The sequence below is a fragment of the Lepisma saccharinum genome, unplaced genomic scaffold (assembly GCF_977018435.1).
Source record: "Lepisma saccharinum unplaced genomic scaffold, izLepSacc3.1 HAP1_SCAFFOLD_752, whole genome shotgun sequence".
NCBI classification, from domain to species: domain Eukaryota; kingdom Metazoa; phylum Arthropoda; class Insecta; order Zygentoma; family Lepismatidae; genus Lepisma; species Lepisma saccharinum.
In genome coordinates, this window is record NW_028143416.1 from 64,536 (window position 1) to 88,242 (window position 23,707).

General features: G+C 39.9%; 1 pseudogene across 1 annotated transcript; it reads right to left on the reverse strand.

Moving 5' to 3' along the window:
• Positions 1 to 1,293: 1,293 nt before the first annotated feature.
• On the reverse strand, positions 1,294 to 22,764 carry LOC145983288 (glucose dehydrogenase [FAD, quinone] pseudogene; annotated as a pseudogene). The gene is made up of 2 exons (XR_014441233.1): positions 22,326 to 22,764; positions 1,294 to 4,578 (listed from the first exon to the last, which is right to left on the reverse strand). The product of XR_014441233.1 is annotated as a glucose dehydrogenase [FAD, quinone] pseudogene (transcript).
• Between the last annotated feature and the right edge of the window lie 943 nt (positions 22,765 to 23,707).

Genomic DNA, 23,707 nt, shown 5'->3' on the forward strand with positions numbered 1-23,707 from the left:
GACTCAACACACTTCTTTTTTTATTTTAAAAACAACATCATTATCAGCCAATTTGACATTGTGAATCGAACCCCGGGGACCTTTCATTACAGCATAAACATCCTATTTCCAATTAGTTCATTTTCTCTTTGTGCACAAAAAAGCTAATCGGAACTTTTAAACAAATACAATTGAATATCCAATTTTCACCAACATTGGGAATCGAACCCTCAACCACTTGGTTGAAACATCTCGCGGAATAAAAAACTCCCGCCCGCGCCCGCACCGCGCCCGCCCCGCGCCGCCCCGCTCCGCCCCACGCCGCGCCGCGCCCCGGTCGCCGCCGCCGCCGCCGCCGCTAAACACAAAACGCGGCCGCCATTTTGATTTTATTCAAATACTATTTATGCACAGATGGACTAATCGGGACCTATAATGGCGGGACAAAACAATTGGCCTCATTTAACTACCTAGAGAATCGAACCCGCGACCTCTTCATTACCAGGCGACAACATTAACCACTAACCCAAGGCCGCCATATTGATTTTATTCAAACACTATTTATGCACAGATGGACTAATCGAGGACCTATAATTGGCGGGACTAAACAATTGGCCTAATTTAACTACCTAGAGAATCGAACCCGCGACCTCTTCATTGCCAGGTGACAACATTAACCACTAACCCAACTCGATTTTCGAACTCAACCATTTTGTTGCCTTTATTTACACACAGGCTAATCGAGACCATTCAATATTGACATCGTCGCCTTGTAATCAAAGGGTCCCAGGTTCGATACTCGGTGGAGGCACATAGTGGTCCGAATCACCACTTTTCAACTGTAGGTCCACTCCTGATTAGTCTTGCCGTGCATAAAGTGGACTTAAAAAAACGAACTCAATCTATCAATCGATCAATATTGACTCTACCAGGAATCGAACCCTCGACGCCTCTTGTTTTACAGAGCAATAACCTTAGCCGCTAAACTTTCGGGGTAAAGCACCTTCGGCGCCATCTTTAAATCATTTCTTCATGTCTTTGAATCATACGCAATGGTTGCGCGCGCATTTCCTCCACACACACACACACACACACACACACAAACATATGCACGTGTTAGGTTAGCATACATCAAGAAACAACGTGACAATTCCATTGACCCCCTCCCCCCACCGCTTCCGATGTCTTCAAGGTGATCAGACACGTTCTGCTGACTCAACAATAAAACCACTCGTGGCCCGCTACGACCGGGTGTAACATAACACCTGTCGCATCAAATTTTGCTGACGCGTAGGAATAAAATGCTGCCATTACTACTTTCGATACCCGGTGGAGATATGGTTGTTCGAATCGCACTTTATAATCTATAGGCACAGTCCCCATTAGGTAAATTGAGAATAATGTCAGCATACCACAAACCTTAGTTACATGAAAGTACTTACATTTAGGACAAAGTGGCATTAACTTGAATAACACATCACAAGAATAGTTTTATTTCCTCACTCGTAACTCCATAATTTGTATTAATGACAAAGATAACAAATTCATTAATCAATTGATTAGCTGTTTCTAGCGTTCTAAAATAAACAATCTGAATTAGATAATAACTGCATTTACGTAGATCTACCACAGAGAATTTCAAAACAACATTACATCATAAACATTCTAGAATTCATTTCTCAGATTAATACAACTATGCAGAACGTATAATTTCACGTATATCACAAATTTTACACGAGAATTAATCGTGAAATTACTCAATACTTTATAATTTCCAATTGAATATTAAATATTCACTTTCAGTTTAAAATTGAAAGTTTTCTGTTGTTTGAATTCGCAAGAACAGCCAGTTGGTGATTGGAACTATGATAAAAACTTGTAAATGTACATTAAATATCTCCCAAGATTTTCAATTATAATGATACACACACATATACAAGCATGCTTAAAGATAATAATACTCTGTCAGTGGTAGGTACAATACTGTTTGCATAATGCGATACGTTAAAATGGTTCAGTTAATTAAGTTTTAAAGTATCAAAATTATTGCTGTCACCTACATTCGTTTGTACTCATTAGAATAAGCTTTCTTCTACTAAGACTAAAAAGTAATGGATTTCTCAGATAAATCTAACCGCTTAGTGTCAAAACATATATTAAAATGCTTTAAAGTTTTTAATATTGTAAAGTATAACAAATACAAAATAACAGACGTTCAGCATCAAATTCAATCTAATTTTTGATTGTTTTCCTATAATACCTGCAATTCGTGTGTGCATATGAAGAAGACATAAATTCACATTCACGTTTTGCAAAATGTAATATATCTATTGGTGAAAACTATCATATCTTACGAACTGAAGAAATAAGTTACTGATAAATTAGTAAAAAGATGTAAAAACTAAATATGGGTTCAATCTTACTCTTACATCACATTCAGACATTTACGGTCGAAAAGACTTCTTAGAACAACATGCTGTATTGTATGACAAAATCATCATATCCAAAAACTCCGTTTTCCTTGTGTTTGTTAGCTTTCGAAACACGCACATGCTGTAGTATAAGTTACTAGCCCTTTTCTTGGCATTTGGGTATATTAGTTTGTTGGTTGTGTGGTTTAGAATGCATGGTAAAAATTACCTAGAGATACATCATGAACGTCTGAATTGACGATGGAAAGAATGGTTATGATAAGGATGTAGAAAATACGGTCTCCCGTTCCAACGGAACGTTTTTCTTGCATTCGGACTTTGAATTCTCGGGTTGGTATTCTTGGGAAGCCATTTGTCTTTGATGAAGTCAGCAGCTCTTTCGCCAATCATAATCGTCGGGCCTTCAGTGTTTCCGCTGGTAACTTCAGGCATTATGGAAGCGTCGGCGACCCTCAGACCCTTCACGCCGTAAACTTGAAGTTTAGGATCCACGACGGAGTCTGTTTTGTCTGCTGGTCCCATCTTGATGCTGCCTGCTTGGTGGTTCTCCGCCCCTGTGTCGTACCTCACTGCACATGCCCAGTACTCGTCCGTGCCGAACTCGAACTCCTTGCAGCTTTCGACTGGTTTAGTGATGAGCCGGAAGTTGTATTTCCTCAGAGCTTCAGTCTTCGTGAGGGCGATTCCGAATTTTATCCCCTCGACCAGCATCTTCACGTCGTAGTCGTCCGTCAGGTAGTTGGCATAGATCAGGGGATGCTCCAAAGGATCTGCTGACTTCAGCTTCAATACTCCTTTGCTCTTGGGGTGAAGGACTGTCGGGTAGATTCCAATATGGCGCTTCTGTTCTGAGCTTTCCATCTCTTCCTTTTCTCCTTCCTTCGAGCAGCTGGCTAGATACCCTCCGAAGAAGAGTTGAAGGTCTGCCTGGTTGACGTCACGGTCTGCGTACTTGCTCTTGACCAATGCGGTGATCTGAGAGAGTCCAGTGCTTGACATCGGACCCTTTTGAGACTCCAGGTACATTCTTGATGTCTCGTTCGTCAACTGCCTGGTAGGTGGCTCGTCGATCTCGAACAGCAGCTCGAATCCTACATGATTGTGAAGGTTTTGTCCTACGGGTAGGTTTTGGATGACCTGGATGCCGAACTGATCCAGATCTTCCCTAGGGCCTATTCCAGAAAGCAGCAGCAGCTGAGGGGAGTTGACTGCTCCACCGGACACGACAACTTCTTTCCTGACGAACACGTTCTTCGTGACGCCATCTTTAATGTACTCGACACCGTACGTCTGCTTGGAGTAAGGATTGATGAGGATCCTGCTGGCCGTGGCGTTGAGGAGAGCATGGAAGTTGTTTCTATTCTTTATGGGCCTGAGGAAGGCTTTAGAAGCGCTCATCCTTGCGCCATTCCTGCTAAACGTTTGCGCTACCGACACTCCCGTGTTGTTCCTCCCGTTCAGATCATTCTGAGCATACCCCAACTCCCTCCCAGCAGCTAAAATGTCCTCAGTCATTGCGGGCCTGTCATTGAATTGCTGGATCGTCATGTACCCGCCGGTTCCATGGTAACCCTTATCAACAAGATCAAGTTGCCTGTTGTCTTCGGACTTCTTGAAGTACGGCAAAACCTCCTTAAACCCCCAGCCGGTGTTCCCTAGCTCCTCCCAGTGATCGAAGTCCCTGGGACTCCCCCTTATGTACATCATACCATTATGAACGCTCGTCCCTCCTAGAACCTTTCCTCTCGGCCAATCGCAACGATGCTCTGGGTAACTCAGACACGCTTTACTCTCTGGTTCTGTCTTGTACTGCCAGTCGAGATTAGTTCCAAGGTAGTGTGCCATCAGGGAAGGGACCTGCGTACCGGTTGGTTCCTCACCACCAGCCTCCAGCAACAAGACTTTCCATTGGGGGACCTCGCTGAGCCTATTGGCGATGACGCTGCCTGCAGGGCCTGAACCGATTACTATGAAGTCGTAGACGTCTTCCACATACTCGCAGTCTCGAAGTCTCCCGCAAGGGTCTTCGACGTCACACATCGTCTTGATAAGAGATTCCAGCATCACCATGAAGAGGTAGGTGGTTGGCCCTCCGCAAACATCTCCCATGGAGGGTCCCATCTGCGTTGGTCCGCAATTTGAGCAGCCAGCCGTCATCTTGGATAATCTGTGAAGAAAGATGAAACTGTCGCTGTTAAACCAATCTTATTTTTTATTAAGGTAGATGAACCAAAGGTTGCTCTAGTTAAGCTTCTAGGGCAATTCACAAACCTCTACTGAAATTAAAATAAATAACTCCTATAACTAATTAAAAGTATACCAAATGGATGTTTTGTAACATTGCTTGTAACTTTTTTTTTTAAAAAAAATACAAAACCGTTACATCTGTTCCCAAGGTGGCCCATGGGTCCCGAAGGTTGCCCACGGCTTATAGTTGGCTTAGAAAATGTTGCTTGTGCTCAAGAAAACATATTTATTCATGTTTCTACATCTTATTAGAGAATATTGTTTGTGTTAAACTTTTGATTGTTGACATGTATTACATACAGTAACGACAAAAAGCTGACCTCCGTGAAGGACTGGTCTGAACAGTCCCTATGACGCCAGGGGCCCCACAAGAACTTAAATAAAATGGCTGCTAGCAGTCCGAGACGGTTCGTTTTCTGCATGGTGCACCTGAGGGGGACTGGGTATATTAATATAGTGCCATCTGTTAGCTGTGTTAAATACTAATATGATTCCACTTTGGGAACACAGGCTCCCTTTGGCTCATCTACGTGACACACAAGGACGTATTTAGGGGGGTCCAGGGGTTCCGGACCCCCCGAAAGGTTTATCAAGTACGAAAATTAAATAATGAAAATATACTCGTTTAGCATTTGTTGTTTCATTTCCTCTGAACGTGTTGGAAGACAAGGATTATATTGGGATCATATGGCTTTGAAGAACGGAAAGGACGTATTTAGGGGTGTACAGGGGTCCGGAATCCCCCGAAAGACTTACCAAGTACTAAAATTAAGTAATGAAAATATTGGCATTTGTTGCATAATCGATGGTTATTAATTTATTCTGAACTTTTTAGAAGGCAAGGATTATATTGGGATCATACGGCTTTGAATGACATTACAGAGATGATTTATGTACACTATTACTCAAAATAATTTGCATTAAATAATAATCAGAAACTTACTTTTCTCCAACTACATTTAACATAATTTTTGTTATTCGATAAATATTTAATTATTCATCTATTTGACATTAATTTCGTTGCCAGGGCAGTTGTTTTTATGTAAATTATTCCGATCTTAACTACAGGTAAGCTACGTAATAAATATGCGCTGTTATATCTCTATTCTTATACAGTCTTTTTACCTAATTGTGTAGTAATAATATAATATTAATTTATGTATTGTAATTAGTATTAATTTGATTTAATATAATTATTCTAATTTAAACATTATTATTATTATCATTCCTGAGATACTTGGTTCGGACACCCCCCCGAATCATATTTCTAGATACGTGCCTGGTGACAGTATTCCTCTAAGCTCATCGTTGTAAAAATTTCCGGACTCAAAGCCCTCTAGAACACGTTCGAATCATCAAATTACGGTGAAACTTGGTATAGAGGTTATGAAGACCATAAGGAAGCGAATGTTGAAAAAAATAGTTCAAATATTCACCACCAGGTGGAAATGTGACATTGAAAACTGGTGCAGAATGAACAACATCCTGGGAAACGCTTCGTACGACCATTGATCACGCTTTCTTATGCTTTCAAAGGGGCATTCATGTTGACGACGTGTATATTAATATTGCTGAAGTAACATAAACTCAATAAACTTTTGCATGCCCGACTTCTGAGCGCCATAATTCCACCTGGTGGTGAAACTTTGAACTATTTTATTACATAGTGCACTCCGAAATAAGTCCACAGCGCCATCCAAGACAGTCCAGTTTGAATAAAACGAGGTAACATTATTGGTATAAACTTATGTGAAAATATGACAAATGTAGCACAGTGGTAGGAAGTAACAAGTTACTTGCAATGCAATTACTTTTTCGAGTAACGCTAACTGTAACTAGTTACTTTTTAAAATAAAAAAAACTAACTGTAAATAAGGTGACGAGTAACGAAATTAAGCTTTCCGTACATTTTAGTACTAATGAGGAAAAGCATAGTTTGCTGGAAAAAAAGAAATAAACTATTAATCTTCATATAAATAGAGTCACTCTAGGGAATATGCCCATCGGGGTTAAATTCCCACCCCCTCGCATCTCGCGCAACGTTAATGTTATGGTAACTCTCCAACTCTTGTTTGAAAGCGCCCTCCGTGGTGAGACGTGGCAGCAGGTTTGGAGCTTCTGAGAAGAATCTGAAGCCATCCAGGTATAATTTCATGAGGTAAGAAGGCAATGTTTGAGGTAATAATCTTTTGGACGTTGCTGTATTAACAGTGTGCAATAATTTTCCCAAGAGAGAAAGAAACTGAATTATATTTGGTGTAAAAATCAAGAGTCATGGAAACATATCTGCAGAGTGAAACTGCCCCATGGTGCTCAGAGTTGCCAACCCAATGATTCAATTATCTGCTTGTAGCTGTGGGGTAATGTGCCCACAGAAATTAAGTACAATATGCCCATGGGCATTAGTATGATAAGAAAGTACCACAATGTAACTGGATCCAGTGTATTCGTTGTAGTATGTGGATGCATGAAATATGTACCAAATTCACGTCCATGTGTCCGAAGTGCAATGCAATTTCTCACAAATTTAAACAGTAAAAGAGGCTATGGTAAATTCAAAATAAATGTTGTTAGAAATGCTATGCTTGCCTGTACAAATGATGTTCTGTGTACGAAACAAACCTTAATAATCTTCCAGTTAATGCTGTGTATTATTTTCCTTGAAATATGTCATGTCAAGTATTACAACAATTGTTTCTTGTATTGGGCATTTTACCCTGAACACGGGGTGATTTGCCCAAATTGACATTCATCTGTTTATTTTTCTATGGTTCTTTTGCTATAAGACTTACAGTAATAAAACTTATAGGTAACAATAACAAAGCATGTAGCTTTCATTTCACATCCTTTTCATTGTGAAACTCCTTCATTTCGCGAAGTTATAAACCGCCAAAAAAAAGTTGGTCGTCATTTGTTACGCCAAAATGTTTTTCCGTGACATCATTTTTCAAATAAAAGTTCAATTTTAATTTCTTACTTCTGTATTTTCATATTTTAACATTTGAAGTTTTATTGTATTTTAGTGAAATTTAATATTCGTTTTACATGATCGTGTGTAAAAATTAAAGGAATATTTTCTGCATGTAGTTCATGCAAGCGAAAATACCTGCAAAAGTAACTTAACTGAAATCGAGTTACGTTTCAAAATGTTTTTTTCGCGAAGTAACTGTTACTGTTACCAGGGGATTCATGACGCGCCTGTGTGATGGGAATATTTGGGGGGACAAGATTTTATAATTTACGTATCAATTCTACATATCTTCACACAAAAATGTGGGGATCGTTTCGTTTGATTGACTTGTTATTGATTTTTAGTTATGGTTATTATGTACAGTGTTTCTACCAGGGTTGCTAAAAGTCCAGAAACCCATAAATCCTAATGGGTTCTATTGGATTCCGCTGCAGGACCGGAACCTTTTGTCTCGCACACTTTAAATTCGGTTCAAGTTACGCATTGTTTCATTGAGAAAAGGTTCCTGCATGGAATTTAAATTGATCCGGAAAAAATGTTCCTGGACCGTATCTAAATTGATCTTCAATTGATCCGGAAAAAAGGTTCCTGGACCGTATTTAAATTGATCAGGAAAAAAAGGTTCTTGGACCGTATTTAAATTCAGCCGGAAAATATGTTTCTGGACCGAATTTAAATTCAGTCTGAAAAAATGGTTCCTGGACCGTATTTAAATTGAGCCGGAAAAAAGGTCCCTAAACCGTAATTAAATTCAGCCGGAAAAAAGGTTCCTGGACCGTATTTAAATTGAGCCGGAAAAAAGGTCCCTAAACCGTAATTAAATTCAGCCGGAAAAAAGGTTCTTGGACCGTATTTAAATAGAGCCGGAAAAAAGGTCCCTAAACCGTAATTAAATTCAGCCGGAAAAAAGGTTCCTGGACCGTATTTAAATTGAGCCGGAAAAAAGGTCCCTAAACCGTAATTAAATTCAGCCGGAAAAAAGGTTCTTGGACCGTATTTAAATTGAGCCGGAAAAAAGGTCCCTAAACCGTAATTAAATTCAGCCGGAAAAAAGGTTCCTGGACCGTATTTAAATTGAGCCGGAAAAAAGGTCCCTAAACCGTAATTAAATTCAGCCGGAAAAAAGGTTCTTGGACCGTGTTTAAATTGATCCGGAAAAAAGGTTCGTGGACCGTATTTAAATTCGGCCGGAAAATATGTTTCTGGACCGAATTTAAATTCAGTCTGAAAAAAAGGTTCCTGGACCGTATTTAAATTGAGCCGGAAAAAAGGTCCCTAAACCGTAATTAAATTCAGCCGGAAAAAAGGTTCTTGGACCGTGTTTAAATTGATCCGGAAAAAAGGTTCTTGGACCGTATTTAAATTCAGCCGGAAAGAAAGGTTCTTGGACCGTATTTAAATTCAGCCGGAAAATATGTTTCTGGACCGAATTTAAATTCAGTCTGAAAAAAAGGTTCCTGGACCGTATTTAAATTGAGCCGGAAAAAAGGTCCCTAAACCGTAATTAAATTCAGCCGGAAAAAAGGTTCTTGGACCGTAATTAAATTCAGCCGGAAAAAAGGTTCTTGGACCGTATTTAAATTCAGCCGGAAAGAAAGGTTCTTGGACCGTATTTAAATTCGGCCGGAAAATATGTTTCTGGACCGAATTTAAATTCAGTCTGAAAAAAAGGTTCCTGGACCGTATTTAAATTGAGCCGGAAAAAAGGTCCCTAAACCGTAATTAAATTCAGCCGGAAAAAAGGTTCTTGGACCGTGTTTAAATTGATCCGGAAAAAAGGTTCTTGGACCGTATTTAAATTCAGCCGGAAAGAAAGGTTCTTGGACCGTATTTAAATTCAGCCGGAAAATATGTTTCTGGACCGAATTTAAATTCAGTCTGAAAAAAAGGTTCCTGGACCGTATTTAAATTGAGCCGGAAAAAAGGTCCCTAAACCGTAATTAAATTCAGCCGGAAAAAAGGTTCTTGGACCGTGTTTAAATTGATCCGGAAAAAAGGTTCGTGGACCGTATTTAAATTCGGCCGGAAAATATGTTTCTGGACCGAATTTAAATTCAGTCTGAAAAAAAGGTTCCTGGACCGTATTTAAATTGAGCCGGAAAAAAGGTCCCTAAACCGTAATTAAATTCAGCCGGAAAAAAGGTTCTTGGACCGTGTTTAAATTGATCCGGAAAGAAGGTTCTTGGACCGTATTTAAATTTAGTCGGAAAGAAAGGTTCTTGGACCGTATTTAAATTCAGCCGGAAAATATGTTTCTGGACCGAATTTAAATTCAGTCTGAAAAAAAGGTTCCTGGACCGTATTTAAATTGAGCCGGAAAAAAGGTCCCTAAACCGTAATTAAATTCAGCCGGAAAAAAGGTTCTTGGACCGTAATTAAATTCAGCCGGAAAAAAGGTTCTTGGACCGTATTTAAATTCAGCCGGAAAGAAAGGTTCTTGGACCGTATTTAAATTCGGCCGGAAAATATGTTTCTGGACCGAATTTAAATTCAGTCTGAAAAAAAGGTTCCTGGACCGTATTTAAATTGAGCCGGAAAAAAGGTCCCTAAACCGTAATTAAATTCAGCCGGAAAAAAGGTTCTTGGACCGTGTTTAAATTGATCCGGAAAAAAAGGTTCGTGGACCGTATTTAAATTCGGCCGGAAAATATGTTTCTGGACCGAATTTAAATTCAGTCTGAAAAAAAGGTTCCTGGACCGTATTTAAATTGAGCCGGAAAAAAGGTCCCTAAACCGTAATTAAATTCAGCCGGAAAAAAGGTTCTTGGACCGTAATTAAATTCAGCCGGAAAAAAGGTTCTTGGACCGTATTTAAATTCAGCCGGAAAGAAAGGTTCTTGGACCGTATTTAAATTCGGCCGGAAAATATGTTTCTGGACCGAATTTAAATTCAGTCTGAAAAAAAGGTTCCTGGACCGTATTTAAATTGAGCCGGAAAAAAGGTCCCTAAACCGTAATTAAATTCAGCCGGAAAAAAGGTTCTTGGACCGTGTTTAAATTGATCCGGAAAAAAAGGTTCGTGGACCGTATTTAAATTCGGCCGGAAAATATGTTTCTGGACCGAATTTAAATTCAGTCTGAAAAAAAGGTTCCTGGACCGTATTTAAATTGAGCCGGAAAAAAGGTCCCTAAACCGTAATTAAATTCAGCCGGAAAAAAGGTTCTTGGACCGTGTTTAAATTGATCCGGAAAAAAGGTTCGTGGACCGTATTTAAATTCGGCCGGAAAATATGTTTCTGGACCGAATTTAAATTCAGTCTGAAAAAAAGGTTCCTGGACCGTATTTAAATTGAGCCGGAAAAAAGGTCCCTAAACCGTAATTAAATTCAGCCGGAAAAAAGGTTCTTGGACCGTGTTTAAATTGATCCGGAAAAAAGGTTCTTGGACCGTATTTAAATTCAGCCGGAAAGAAAGGTTCTTGGACCGTATTTAAATTCAGCCGGAAAATATGTTTCTGGACCGAATTTAAATTCAGTCTGAAAAAAAGGTTCCTGGACCGTATTTAAATTGAGCCGGAAAAAAGGTTCTTGGACCGTAATTAAATTCAGCCGGAAAAAAGGTTCTTGGACCGTGTTTAAATTGATCCGGAAAAAAAGGTTCGTGGACCGTATTTAAATTCGGCCGGAAAATATGTTTCTGGACCGAATTTAAATTCAGTCTGAAAAAAAGGTTCCTGGACCGTATTTAAATTGAGCCGGAAAAAAGGTCCCTAAACCGTAATTAAATTCAGCCGGAAAAAAGGTTCTTGGACCGTGTTTAAATTGATCCGGAAAAAAGGTTCTTGGACCGTATTTAAATTCAGCCGGAAAAAAGGTTCTTGGACCGTATTTAAATTCAGCCGGAAAATATGTTTCTGGACCGAATTTAAATTCAGTCTGAAAAAAAGGTTCCTGGACCGTATTTAAATTGAGCCGGAAAAAAGGTCCCTAAACCGTAATTAAATTCAGCCGGAAAAAAGGTTCTTGGACCGTGTTTAAATTGATCCGGAAAAGGTTCTTGGACCGTATTTAAATTCAGCCGGAAAGAAAGGTTCTTGGACCGTATTTAAATTCGGCCGGAAAATATGTTTCTGGACCGAATTTAAATTCAGTCTGAAAAAAAGGTTCCTGGACCGTATTTAAATTGAGCCGGAAAAAAGGTCCCTAAACCGTAATTAAATTCAGCCGGAAAAAAGGTTCTTGGACCGTATTTAAATTCAGCCGGAAAGAAAGGTTCTTGGACCGTATTTAAATTCGGCCGGAAAATATGTTTCTGGACCGAATTTAAATTCAGTCTGAAAAAAAGGTTCCTGGACCGTATTTAAATTGAGCCGGAAAAAAGGTCCCTAAACCGTAATTAAATTCAGCCGGAAAAAAGGTTCTTGGACCGTGTTTAAATTGATCCGGAAAAAAGGTTCTTGGACCGTATTTAAATTCAGCCGGAAAGAAAGGTTCGTGGACCGTATTTAAATTCAGCCGGAAAAAAGTTCCTGGACCGTATTTAAATTGATCTTATAAAAAGGTTCCTGGACGGAACTGAAATACTTTTCAGATAAAAAGGTTCTTTACGGTCCAGAACCCATTTACGCTTGCTGATTCACTCTCCTGGACCGGAATTGAATTTATTTAAAATTCCTGGACCTTTAACAAGCCTGTTTTCTATTTACCTGTGGGTGATCGCTGCGATGAGGTTCAAATGAAATACCACCTCTTATGCCTTTAGAATCGATTTGGAATATTGGGAAGTGCTGTTCGCATCATACAAGGTTAGTCAATACAAGCAGACAAAATGATAAGAATAAAATTCAATACACTAACAATGATTTGAGCCTGAGGATATTATCAACAAATTTGTTGCAACGACTTTGCAACGTCAGTAGTTATTATCATGTATGTAAAATGTTATTTCAATCAATATCAAAGTAATTTACAACAAATATGTTAATATTTATATTGTAAACAATACCTAAAATAAAACATATTGCTTAAATATGTCTGTATGATATTGTTCCGCAAATTTGGTCTCACCAAAATAATTTGAGTAAATTATTCGGCATAAAGAGGGGGGCGGGGAATGTTCAATCTTTTTGGAGGGGAGTGCGTCATAGGCCTTGGGGGGATGGGCACCCCTGACTGTTACCCTGTTACTTTTAAAATGTAATCTGTCCGACTCGTGACCAGTGTTGCCACAATCTGAGGGCATAATTTCCCTTTCCAAGGGTCAAAATTTCCCTTTTTGCACAGTTTTTCTCTTCACTAAAACCTTTAAAGATAATAGTAATAAATAGTACATAATCTGCACTAATCTGTACTATTTTCGAATTTGTTGTCTTAAAATTTACATGGAATTTTGGTATTTTTCATCCCATTTCGTTCAAAATTTGGTTCGAATTTACCTTAATGAAGGGAAATTTCCCTTCATGTGGCAACACTGCTGGTGACGAGGATGAGACAAAAAATTATGGTTTGCTAAATAAAAAGAAATAATCTGTAAAATGGAAAGGAAAGCACACAGATGAACTTAAAAGCTATGAATAAATCTGAATAGATAATAGAGGGAAGAAAATAAGACCAAAACAAAGAAACAAAATTATGTTATATTTAAGGGGCACTAGACCAACTTGAACGTGAACGTCAATGTTCTGTGGAGTACCTAAAAAACTTTAGTACTGCGTTTACTGTGTAACCATGGATGTCCGTAGAATTGGGCAAGAGAGATATCTTTCCATGAGGGATCGAGGCATACCCCCATCTTGAGAAATACTCCTTCAGTTTGAAGTTATGTTCCTGCAACGTCCTGCAACATTCATTTTTCTCGATCTACCTGGCCGCCTTGCCACACCTCCTCCCTCTTCTGGACGTCTCTCTCTCAGTTTGTCGATTATACCCTGTCCCAGCTAACCGTGGAGCAAGGCGAAGCATAGCGTCAGAGTACCGGGGGAAATCGAGCGGCCAGAGCGAAGCAGTACACGCTGCTTGAAGGCTGGCAACTGCAGTAGCTTTTCACCTCCGCGCAATTCCCGGGTTTCGGCACCATATAACATTACTAAGTTCCGTTCCCTCTCACGTGGCGCCGTCTCGCTTCACTACTTGCGCAGAGACTTGTGTTCGTTCGCCAGACCCACAGTTAGCTGGGACAGAGTGTATGTGGGGTTAACGAACCGATATACCCAACCTAACGTACCCACAATAACATAACCAATAACAGTACTGACTCTTCAAGCACAACAGGACTGTTTCCACATGTTCGCAATACCACGTATCTTCCTGCCGGCACTAAATGTTTTCACTAACCCCGCGTCTCTTTGTATGCTTCTTTCTCCATTCTTTTCATATCCCTGTCCACTTTTTTTATTTTTACCTCTTTCTCTTTCCTTTTCTATTATCCATTTTCCTCTTACTGATTTTACATCTTTCCTTCTTCTATATTTATCTTAATATTTCTAATTTTCTTCTCTGTTCTAGGTTTTATGTCAAGCAGGGTTGTCAAAGGTCCAGGAATTTTAAATAAATTCAATTCCGGTCCAGGAGAGACAAATCAGCAAGCGTAAATGGATTCTGGACCGTAAAGAACCTTTTTATCTGTAAGGTATTTCAATTCGGTCCAGGAACCTTTTTCTCCCGATCAATTTAAATACGGTCCAGGAACCTTTTTTCCGGAATAATTTAAATTCGGTCCAGGAACATTTTTCCCGCATCAACTTAAATACCGTCCAGGAACCTTGTTCAATGAAACAATACGCAACTTGGACCGAATTTAAATTGTGCGAGAAAAAAAGATTCCGGTCCTGCAGCGGAACCCAATAGAACCCATTAGAATGTATGGGTTCCTGAACTTTTAACAACCCTGATGTCAAGTCTTGTAGGAGTTTCTACGTAAGAAAGGCCTAACATTTGCCACATGCGGCGGCATTACGTTCTTTGCTACTCCTTGTACTTGATAGTTATAAAATCAAACTACTAGGGACGCTCAATATATAAGTTTCCCTGTGCTATAAAATATTGTATAAAGCAATGCCATTAAAAAGAAGCACATGGTTGACAAGCGCCATCCTTCGTCTACAAGGAACAACAATCGATTCGTTATCAGACGTGAAGGCGCATGCGCTCAAGGGCGAAAAGTAAATGCTTATTCGGAAAGCACGGGCTCGCGTCATAAGGAGTTCAGAAGCATGGACGCTAAGGGTGTTCTGCTGATGGACTTTTTGGAGCGAGGAAGAACAATTAATTCTGACCGTTATTGTCAAACATTGGATAAACTGAAAAACGCAATTCGACATAAGCGACCAGGTCTCCTGTCAGCTGGTGTCATTCTTCTTGACGATAACGCTCGCCCCCACTCAGCAGTGCAAACACAACACAAAATTGAAGAATTGGGGTGGGAACGGCTGCCCCACCCTCCATACAGCCCCGATTTAGCGCAGAGTTATTTCCATCTTTTTCCGGTGTTAAGTCTGAATTGCAAGGTTACCGTTTCGAAACAGATGAAGAAGTGAAGCGGAATGTGAGAATAGTGCTCAATAGCCAGAGCCCTGATTTTCTTACAAAGGGTATGGACAAATTGGTGCAACGGTGGGACAAATGCCTGAATCTCTATGGAGATTATGTGAAGGATCCTCCTACACATGTATGTATAGTTTTCTAATGTATCTTTAAAATAAAAATTTTTACAGCATACGGAAACGTATATATTGAACGACCCACGTATTATCTCGATTAACTTGTAAGTAATGATTACTCGCACACATGACGTCAGAGGGACTTCGTTCATCCACTTTCAAGAGGAAATTTCCGGCCTCCCGGATGGCGCAGTGGTAATCAAGGAGTCCCGGGTTCGATACCCGGTGGAAGCACATACTGTTTCGGATCCCACTTTAAGCTGTAGGTCCAGTCCAAATTAGCCTATCTGTGCATAAAGTGGACTTAACAGTTCAATCAATCAATGAAGAGAAAAATTGTACTACAGTTAGAAAACGTTCTGCTAACCCTTGCCATCCACTATATCGCAGATCTCCGAAGTGCTGTTGCCTGTGACGTCACGTTTTATTCCCACTGAGCAAGTCTTCGTGCGGAGCTAACAAACAATCTTTTCCATTTCCTTCCTCTGGTGATCAACCACTTCCACCCAAAAGTCTTCCTTGTTTCTACTTCACTTGCAAAGACCTCAGCCTAGTTGCCCAAAATCACCGGTGTGACAAAATCTCCCTCTCCGAAAAACCGTTAAAATCTCTCCAGTCTGATCGGTGAGGTCTTTAAACTTCAAGTGGGTCACAATTAGTAATTAGCAGAGAAGGTGTCAGGCCTACAGAGCGTGGGTACGAGACGCGAAAAGATTCGTTGATTTATAAACGCCACCGTCAAAGGGCCTCTATAATTTCGCACTAGGGTCAGTCATATTGGTTTTTAATTTACATTTACGCCTCCTCACATTAAAGTGTCCTAACGCCCTCTTTGACATATTTAACTAGATTCTCATCTCAAGTACCTGGTGGACAGAATTAGAGTTACCCAACTCAGAGCCCTCTGTAGTCTGTTTGAAGCATCATAGAACTCTGAAATTTGGTGAATCCACTATGCAGACCATGGGGAAGAGGAAGGCGGTAAAAAAAAAGTTCAATTTTCTGCCACCAGGTTGAAATGTGACGCTGTAATCATGTACAAATTTCTTCATCATCATTCTTAACCCATGCGTGGTCATGGGCCCCTTTCGAAGTCCTTTCGCATGACGATAAACTCGCAGTGCAGCTGCACTATTACTACCGTTCTGATAAAACACCTTCACCAGCAATGCACGTTCTTTCTTATTTAATTGCATGCTGATCACTTCCAAACTTTTGTTCAGCACTCACGTTAAGTGATTTAGCTGAGTTATTAATTAGAAAGACATTTGTTAGTGGCTGCAAGTTGCGAGAAAATAATCTCTCGTTTATTGCAAGATTGCAAGGTAAAGGCAAATCCATAACCAATTGGAGCAGTTTACGTCATTATGGAAGTACAGCGCCACATTTCAACCTGGTGGCGGAAAATTGAACTTCTTATTTTTTTTTTATCGCCATCCTTTTCCCCATGGTCTGCATAGTGGATTCACCAAATTTCAGAGTTCTACGATGCCTCAAACAGGCTACAGAGGGCTCTGAGTTGGGTAACTTTAATTCTGGCCACCCGGTATATTACGCTCGTTTGCAGCAGCTGTCTATCAATGGGGTCTGACTTCAACATGTATCGAGTCTATCACATAGGGTCAGAAAAGCTGTGTGGCCAATGGAGCTTGTTTACAAAAAGTATCTGACCGATAGAAACTGGCTGTTAAAACTGTCTGACCAATATAACCAGCTTACAAAAGCTGTCTGAGAAATCTAACCTATTTACAAAAGGTGCATAGCCAATAGAAACTGTCTGCTAACCATGTGTGGCCTGTAGAATATGTCTGCAAAATGTGTATGACCAAAAGAACCTCGATGATAGAGATATCTGACCAATATAGCTTTTTTACAAAAGGTGTCTCACCAATAGAACCTGACTTCTAAATGTGTATAACCAATATAACTGGTTTACAAAAGGTGCCTGACCAATAGAACCTGACTACTAAATGTGTCTGATCAATAGAACTGGTTCACAAAAGGTGCCTGACCAATAGAACCTGACTACTAAATGTGTCTGATCAATATAACTGGTTTACAAAAGTTGTCTGACCAATAGAACCTGACTACTAAATGTGTCTGATCAATAGAACTGGTTTACAAAAGTTGTCTGACCAATAGAACCTGACTACTAAATGTGTCTGATCAATAGAACTGGTTTACAAAAGGTGCCTGACCAAGAACCGTCTTCAAAAGGTGTCTGATCAATTGAACTTGTTTACAAAAGGTGACTGATCAATAGACCCAATCTGTTAAAGTTGTCGGGCCAATAGAACCTGACTACTAAAGGTGTCTGGCCAACAGATTCTAGCTGTTAAAACTGTCTGACAAATAGAACATGTTTACAAAACGTGTCGAATCAATAGAACAGATATACAAAAGGTGTCTGGTAGATAGAAACCAATAGAACTTGACTGCTAAAGTCAGACAAATTGGAGCAGACTAGAACAAGGATATAAAGATCGACCTCTCCGGAAATCACTCAAAACTACATCCAGGAAACCACATTCTATCAGCTAACGTGTCTTTACCGCCTGGACACAGTCAATATCGTGTGGTTGCAACACAAAGTCGTAGGGTTTATAATGTTTGATGAATTTTACATTGTTTTTGACAAGAGCTCGTATCAGTAATAATCTTTATAGTTTGAAGGTTTTATTTTCTGAGTTTTATGTTTTATGTCCACTTTATGCAGACTTAGACAAATCGAGACTGGATCTACAGTTTAAAGCGGGGCCAGAACCTCTATGTATCTCCACCGGGTATTGAACCCGGTGCCCTTTGATTACAATGCGGCGAGATTAGCACTACGCCATCGCAGAGGCCCGATATTCTTTATATTAAAAAGCCAAAGGGTATCGAAAAGGGGTGGGGTTGAGTCCCAATCACTGAAATACAACTAAAATAAGAATACTGGTAGTAAAATATGAAAAAACAAGAAATAAAAAAGAGTATTTAAGTCGCAGAGCTGCCACACTTCGATTTTTGTCCTAGTTTGTTATTAAGCGTCTTGATATCCCCCAAGTGTGCATATAGCCTCATTACTAATGCGTCAATAATCATTTAATATATCAACAAGATGACAGAATGGTCGAGCCTGAGTTCAAAAAAGAATCAGTCGACTTAACGGGAAGTTTCACGACGTGACGGTTTAATTGTTCTTTGTGATAAAAGATGGCGGGCCGTTTAGATAAACATACATATTGCATCTACATGACCGAATTGTGCAACCTGGAGAAAACAACAGGGTGAGAATTGGTCGAATTAAATGTTTTGTTGCCAGAAAGGTATAACACCATAGTCGATTCAGATTTTCAATAATATTAGCTCTCACCACCCAAGGTAACGTATAATTTTCGATGTACATTATTTTCAAAGATAAATTAGGTTAGAAAGACGCAGTATTATAATGTTGAGACTCGATTGTAGTTAACCGAGTAACTTTAGGCAAAAGGAATAGTGTAAAGCTGAAAGTTGCTTTAAACCTTCTTGAATGACAAACTAAAAATCTCCGTATATCCTATGGCTGTATCAATTCTAAATAGCGGCTGGCAAATTTCACCTGTCATATTTGTGGTGACAAAATCGTGATTATTGCAATTAGAAACTTGGAACCAAACTGCGTAACAAAGGACTTCGTCCTCTACTGTTTCTATTATAAAAGGTAAAATATGATCCTTAAAATTAGATTTTTAAAAACTTCAGAGACGTATTTTGCAGTGGCGTAGCATGAGCATTTCGGGTGGGAACGCCAAGTTCAAAGGAAGGCTACGCCCTTTTTTTACTAATAGATTACTTAAGGGGATTATTCGATATAAGTATTGTCTATTTGAAAATACAATTCATTGTGTTTTATTGCCTGAAGTCGGCCGGCTTCCGATAAAACGTGATCCATGCATATTTTAAAGCTAGCAAATGAGATGCCCTCACTATGCAACAAAAACCAATACAGTGATATGTGAAAATAAAATTGATTATGGGCTGAAACTGCCAGGACGGATATTTTTTACATATGTGTCTACGATGTCACATTAAAATGATATTCCATTGTAAACGCTGGAGCGTAGGAGGCAGCAGTACTCCATTAGGGATGGTACCGTGATGAGGCGACACTTCGTTTCGGGTGTGACGAGGTCTGTCTCATTCTCGTCTCTGCATCGAAGGGCAAGTCTGGGTTTCATTTCGAGCCTCGAAATATATAGAATCGGTATACGACATATTCAGCGTGTCATTGCATAGATGTTATAAAGAGAAACAATTGTTTAAAATAATATTTTCCCTTTGACACCTCATCTCGGCGCTACAAACCCTCGGAAAAATATTTTTTTTATCCTGAATATACGCAACCACGCTGTACAAGTTCGTAGTTGCCACTCACGAATTACGATAAGCAAACCAGATAGATACCCGCATGGTAGGTAGGTACCTTCGCATAGTAAAATAATTCCGCTGTGAAATATCACAAATTATAGATTACCAAATTCTCGAACTACTGGTAGCAACTAGCCCCGTCAAGTCTCGAAAAGTCTGGTCTTGTTGTCGTTACGTCTCGGTACCACACCTATGTGTAACAGTAGATACAGGCAAACAAAATGGTCTCAATTCTCTACCAGCGATGAAGAACGGTTTAAATACAATCTTATTCGTTCCTGGAAAATTTCACTTCTTGTGTTGCCCTTCTGTTTGCAAACATTTTACTGCTGCGCAGAAATAAAAATGAGATTAGAGGGGTTGTTCTTAGATGCCGAAACCTAACTGTGCACACCTCCCCCCTCTTCTCCCACTTATAGGTTTCAAATTAAGTTGTCGCCTCTTTTGATACGCCTAAAGCTGAATTGAGTAATTGGCGATCACCCCTCTCGATATCGGAAATTAAGCTGTCACCACTTTTCACAAGGTCACCTTGTAATCAAGGGACTGGGTTCGATACCCAGTGGAGACACATTGGACAGTGATTCGGATCACACTTTAAAACGTACGTCCAGTCCCGATCAGCCTATATGTGCATAAAATGAACTTAACAATTCAGTTCAATTATTTTCATATTGAATTAATGGGAATTCCCCCCACCCCCTTTCTTATCGGCGTTTGACATTAAGCTATCACCTCTTTTCACACGTCTAAAACTACAGAGCATTTCATGACATTCGCTACGAGACTCGACGGCAAGCTTCCCGGCATCAGCGCTTGTCTTTCCCGGTGAACGGGTCCGCGACAGTCGCTAGAGTCGGTTATTAAAATTACAGTTCTCATATCGTGTACTAACCTTGACTACAGAAGGTGTTGACAATGATGTCCCTCTGCTGCAACACATTCCTGGCATCTCCGAAGGAAATTGGCACTTACACGTGCAAGTTCGTCTACTGTAATTCTCCCGATTTTTCGTACAATACTCTCTTTTAATTCACGGATGGTGTGCGGATTGTGCTTGTATACTTTATTTACCCATTTTTCTTTCCACTTTTCTTCAGAACTGACCCTGTTACTCTAAACTTTTTTACGAGGTTTAATATAAGCGACTGTCGCGGACCCGTTCACCGGGAAAGACAAGCGCTGATGCCGAGCCGCTTGTCGCCGAGTCTCGTAGCGAATGTCAGGGAATGCTCTGTAGCAAGAACTCGTGAATTGCCAAAAGAGTAATTCGCGATGTTGATGGGAATCAGGCAAACAGAAAATAAGTCAACCATTCACATGACAGATGGCATTAATCTGCCACCAATGATTCCAATGCTATTACTTTACCACTACACCATCTGGGAAGCACTTGGATCAATTGGAATCATTGCCAGGAATGTCCTCTATTGACCATGAAAGGTTATGGACAGGTTTCACCAGCGCTTGAAGTGGAAATGTTAGTACTGACAATGTTTGAACGAGCCATGATATTAGCTTGGAGGATGCTCCTATGGTTTAACATGACAATGATACAACTGAGGGTCTGCTTAGAGAAAAGTATGTTAGCTGGGTATATGTTATCACTAGGAAACGGAACTTTATGTAAATAAATGTTGTCTTTTTCTGCGATAAGATAGAGACCCTCGTTTTTGCCAACATTCTGATCATAGCCTTATATGTAAACACAGGAAATTTTATTTTACATAAAAACACATTTTCCAGTTTTCCGTATGTAAATACATATTTTGCGAATTTTTATTTTAAATACATAAAATCGCTTATTGACTTCAGCTACCTCGAAATCCTCGAAGGAAAAAAATGTTTATTCTCCGCACCTCTTTCATATCGAGAGTGCTAGGTTTGTTTTGTCTTTAAACACTCTCGCTGGCAGACTTCTGGTGCCTCGCCTACGATCCTATTGGGGGGAAAATATTAACCCCGCCACTGGGTCTAACGCACAAGTGCTAATGTCTAAATGTACAGAAATTTTTGAAAAAAAAACAAGGTTTTCAAACTTTGTGCCAAATTGCTCGTGTTTTGGAAGGTGAAGTAGAGGAAGAGGAAGCTTTGGAAAACTTCAAGGTTAGTGACATTTCGTGCTTCAAATATACAAGAATTGTTTCTTGTGACGTGGAGCGTTTTTCTCACAATATAAGGTGCTTTTTAGAGATAATCGTCACAGATTTACAGCGGAGAAGTTGTAAAAAAACTATTGTGATCCACTGCAACTCTTCCAAAATACAGCTCGCAAAGAGGTAAGCATTTAGAAACTGATTTGATGTGTTTAAAATGCATGTAATATTTTCTTTTTGTTACCAAATGTTTTTTTTATTTTTGTCACATATTTTCCTGTCTTTATCACATATTTTCAACATTTATGACATAAAAAAATAAATATTTCTGAGTTTTTTAGCACATACAGTTCCGTTCAATATCACCCATATCCCCCCGCCTTCTGCACTTCGAGCACTGGTTGACAAAAATTTGGAAGTGTTCACAGTAACCTTCGTGGCGGAGTAGTGGCTGGGGTTCGAATCCCGGCCAGGGCATGGGCGTTCTTTGTGAATGTCCCTTCATCAATTTCATCATATCATCACTCATCCTCATAGATACTATTAACTAAAAGTGACAGAAAAGAGACGTTAAGAAACAAAAAATCAGGAAGAGGTAGAAAATGGCTTACCTTTGCTATGATGTTCTTCAGCGCCCCCTTGCTTACTGCCCTTGCTCCAGAAACCAAGTCCCCTTTTTAAGTCTGGACCAAGAGGTAACCTTGCCTTGTTTTCCTGGTAGCCTGAAAACGGCTAGAGGAAATACCAAATCGGTAATTTCAAGCTTCGAGGTGATGCAGCACTTTTTCTCAGAAACCGAACAGCGTCTGTTGAGAAACAGGCAAAGCCTCTGAGGATGTCATCAACGACCACACTGAATGCACTGTGGAGGCCTCTTCCATCAAGAGCCTGCAAGGCCGGGTTATAACAGTACTTGATCGAACGCGTTCCTCAAATCTGTTTTTGCACCCTGCCCTTCCGTGTCGTGGAACCACGCTTAACGGATTTTTACATTACAGTTGCATTCTGCTCGTGGCTAGCAGTGTGGGCCTTCGACTTCTTGCATTTGGATTTGCTGGGAGGGCTTGCGTGAATAACGATGTCATTGCCGGGAGCTTAATTTTGAGAAGCGTGGTGGTGGTAATGTGTGGGAGATGGGACTATTGTTTCCTGGCAGATGCAAGCGAGATTTTCTTAGCATTAACCTTGATGCAATGATACCGCAGGTCAGTGCCAGTAAAAAGGTTAACTGGTCATTTGAAGGTCGCATGTTTGAATACCGCTGTAGTTAGCAACATTTTACGTTTAATTTTTTTGGTCATAATTTTCATATTTTTTTCCTGTAAAGATCATCCTGGATAAGGATTCATCCTGCAATTCGTTTTTACCATATTCTCTGGTCTCACTCTTATGATACGAGTTCTGAGAACGAACATCAAAGTCTTAAGCTTTATTCTTCAACGAATTTCCAAATGTAGCCTTGACATTTTTAAGGAAATCAACTTGTCCTTGAAAATTTTAAATGCTCCCTAAATTAGTTGTCAACATAGAACAATAAGATTTTTCTTGTTTACGTACAATTAATAAGGTTTATTTTCATGGGCGTCCGGATGGGGTGGGGGGCAAGGGGGCCGTGCCCCTTCTGGAAAATTAAAGTCAACCAAAAATTATATATTTCACACATATAATTTCATTTCAGCTACAATAATATGTGTTAATTATTGCACGAACATGGTAAATTCAAATTTAAGCAATGTTTCTTGAGGGAACAACACTCTTATTGTGGGAAATGTCCCTTGTTTGCCCCCAGTAGTAGGATCAACCCGGTTCTGCAACCGAAAATGGGGCTCGATGGGGCTCGCCTTAATGGATTTCTCTCGTAAGGCGAGCCCCATTTTCTTGCAGTGTTGCCAACTTCTTGGGTCTAACCTAACCTAAAACAAGGAGCTGGCAACACTACTTAAGGTTTTTCTTGCAGTGTTACCAACTCCTCACTCGAAAAAATCACCAAGGT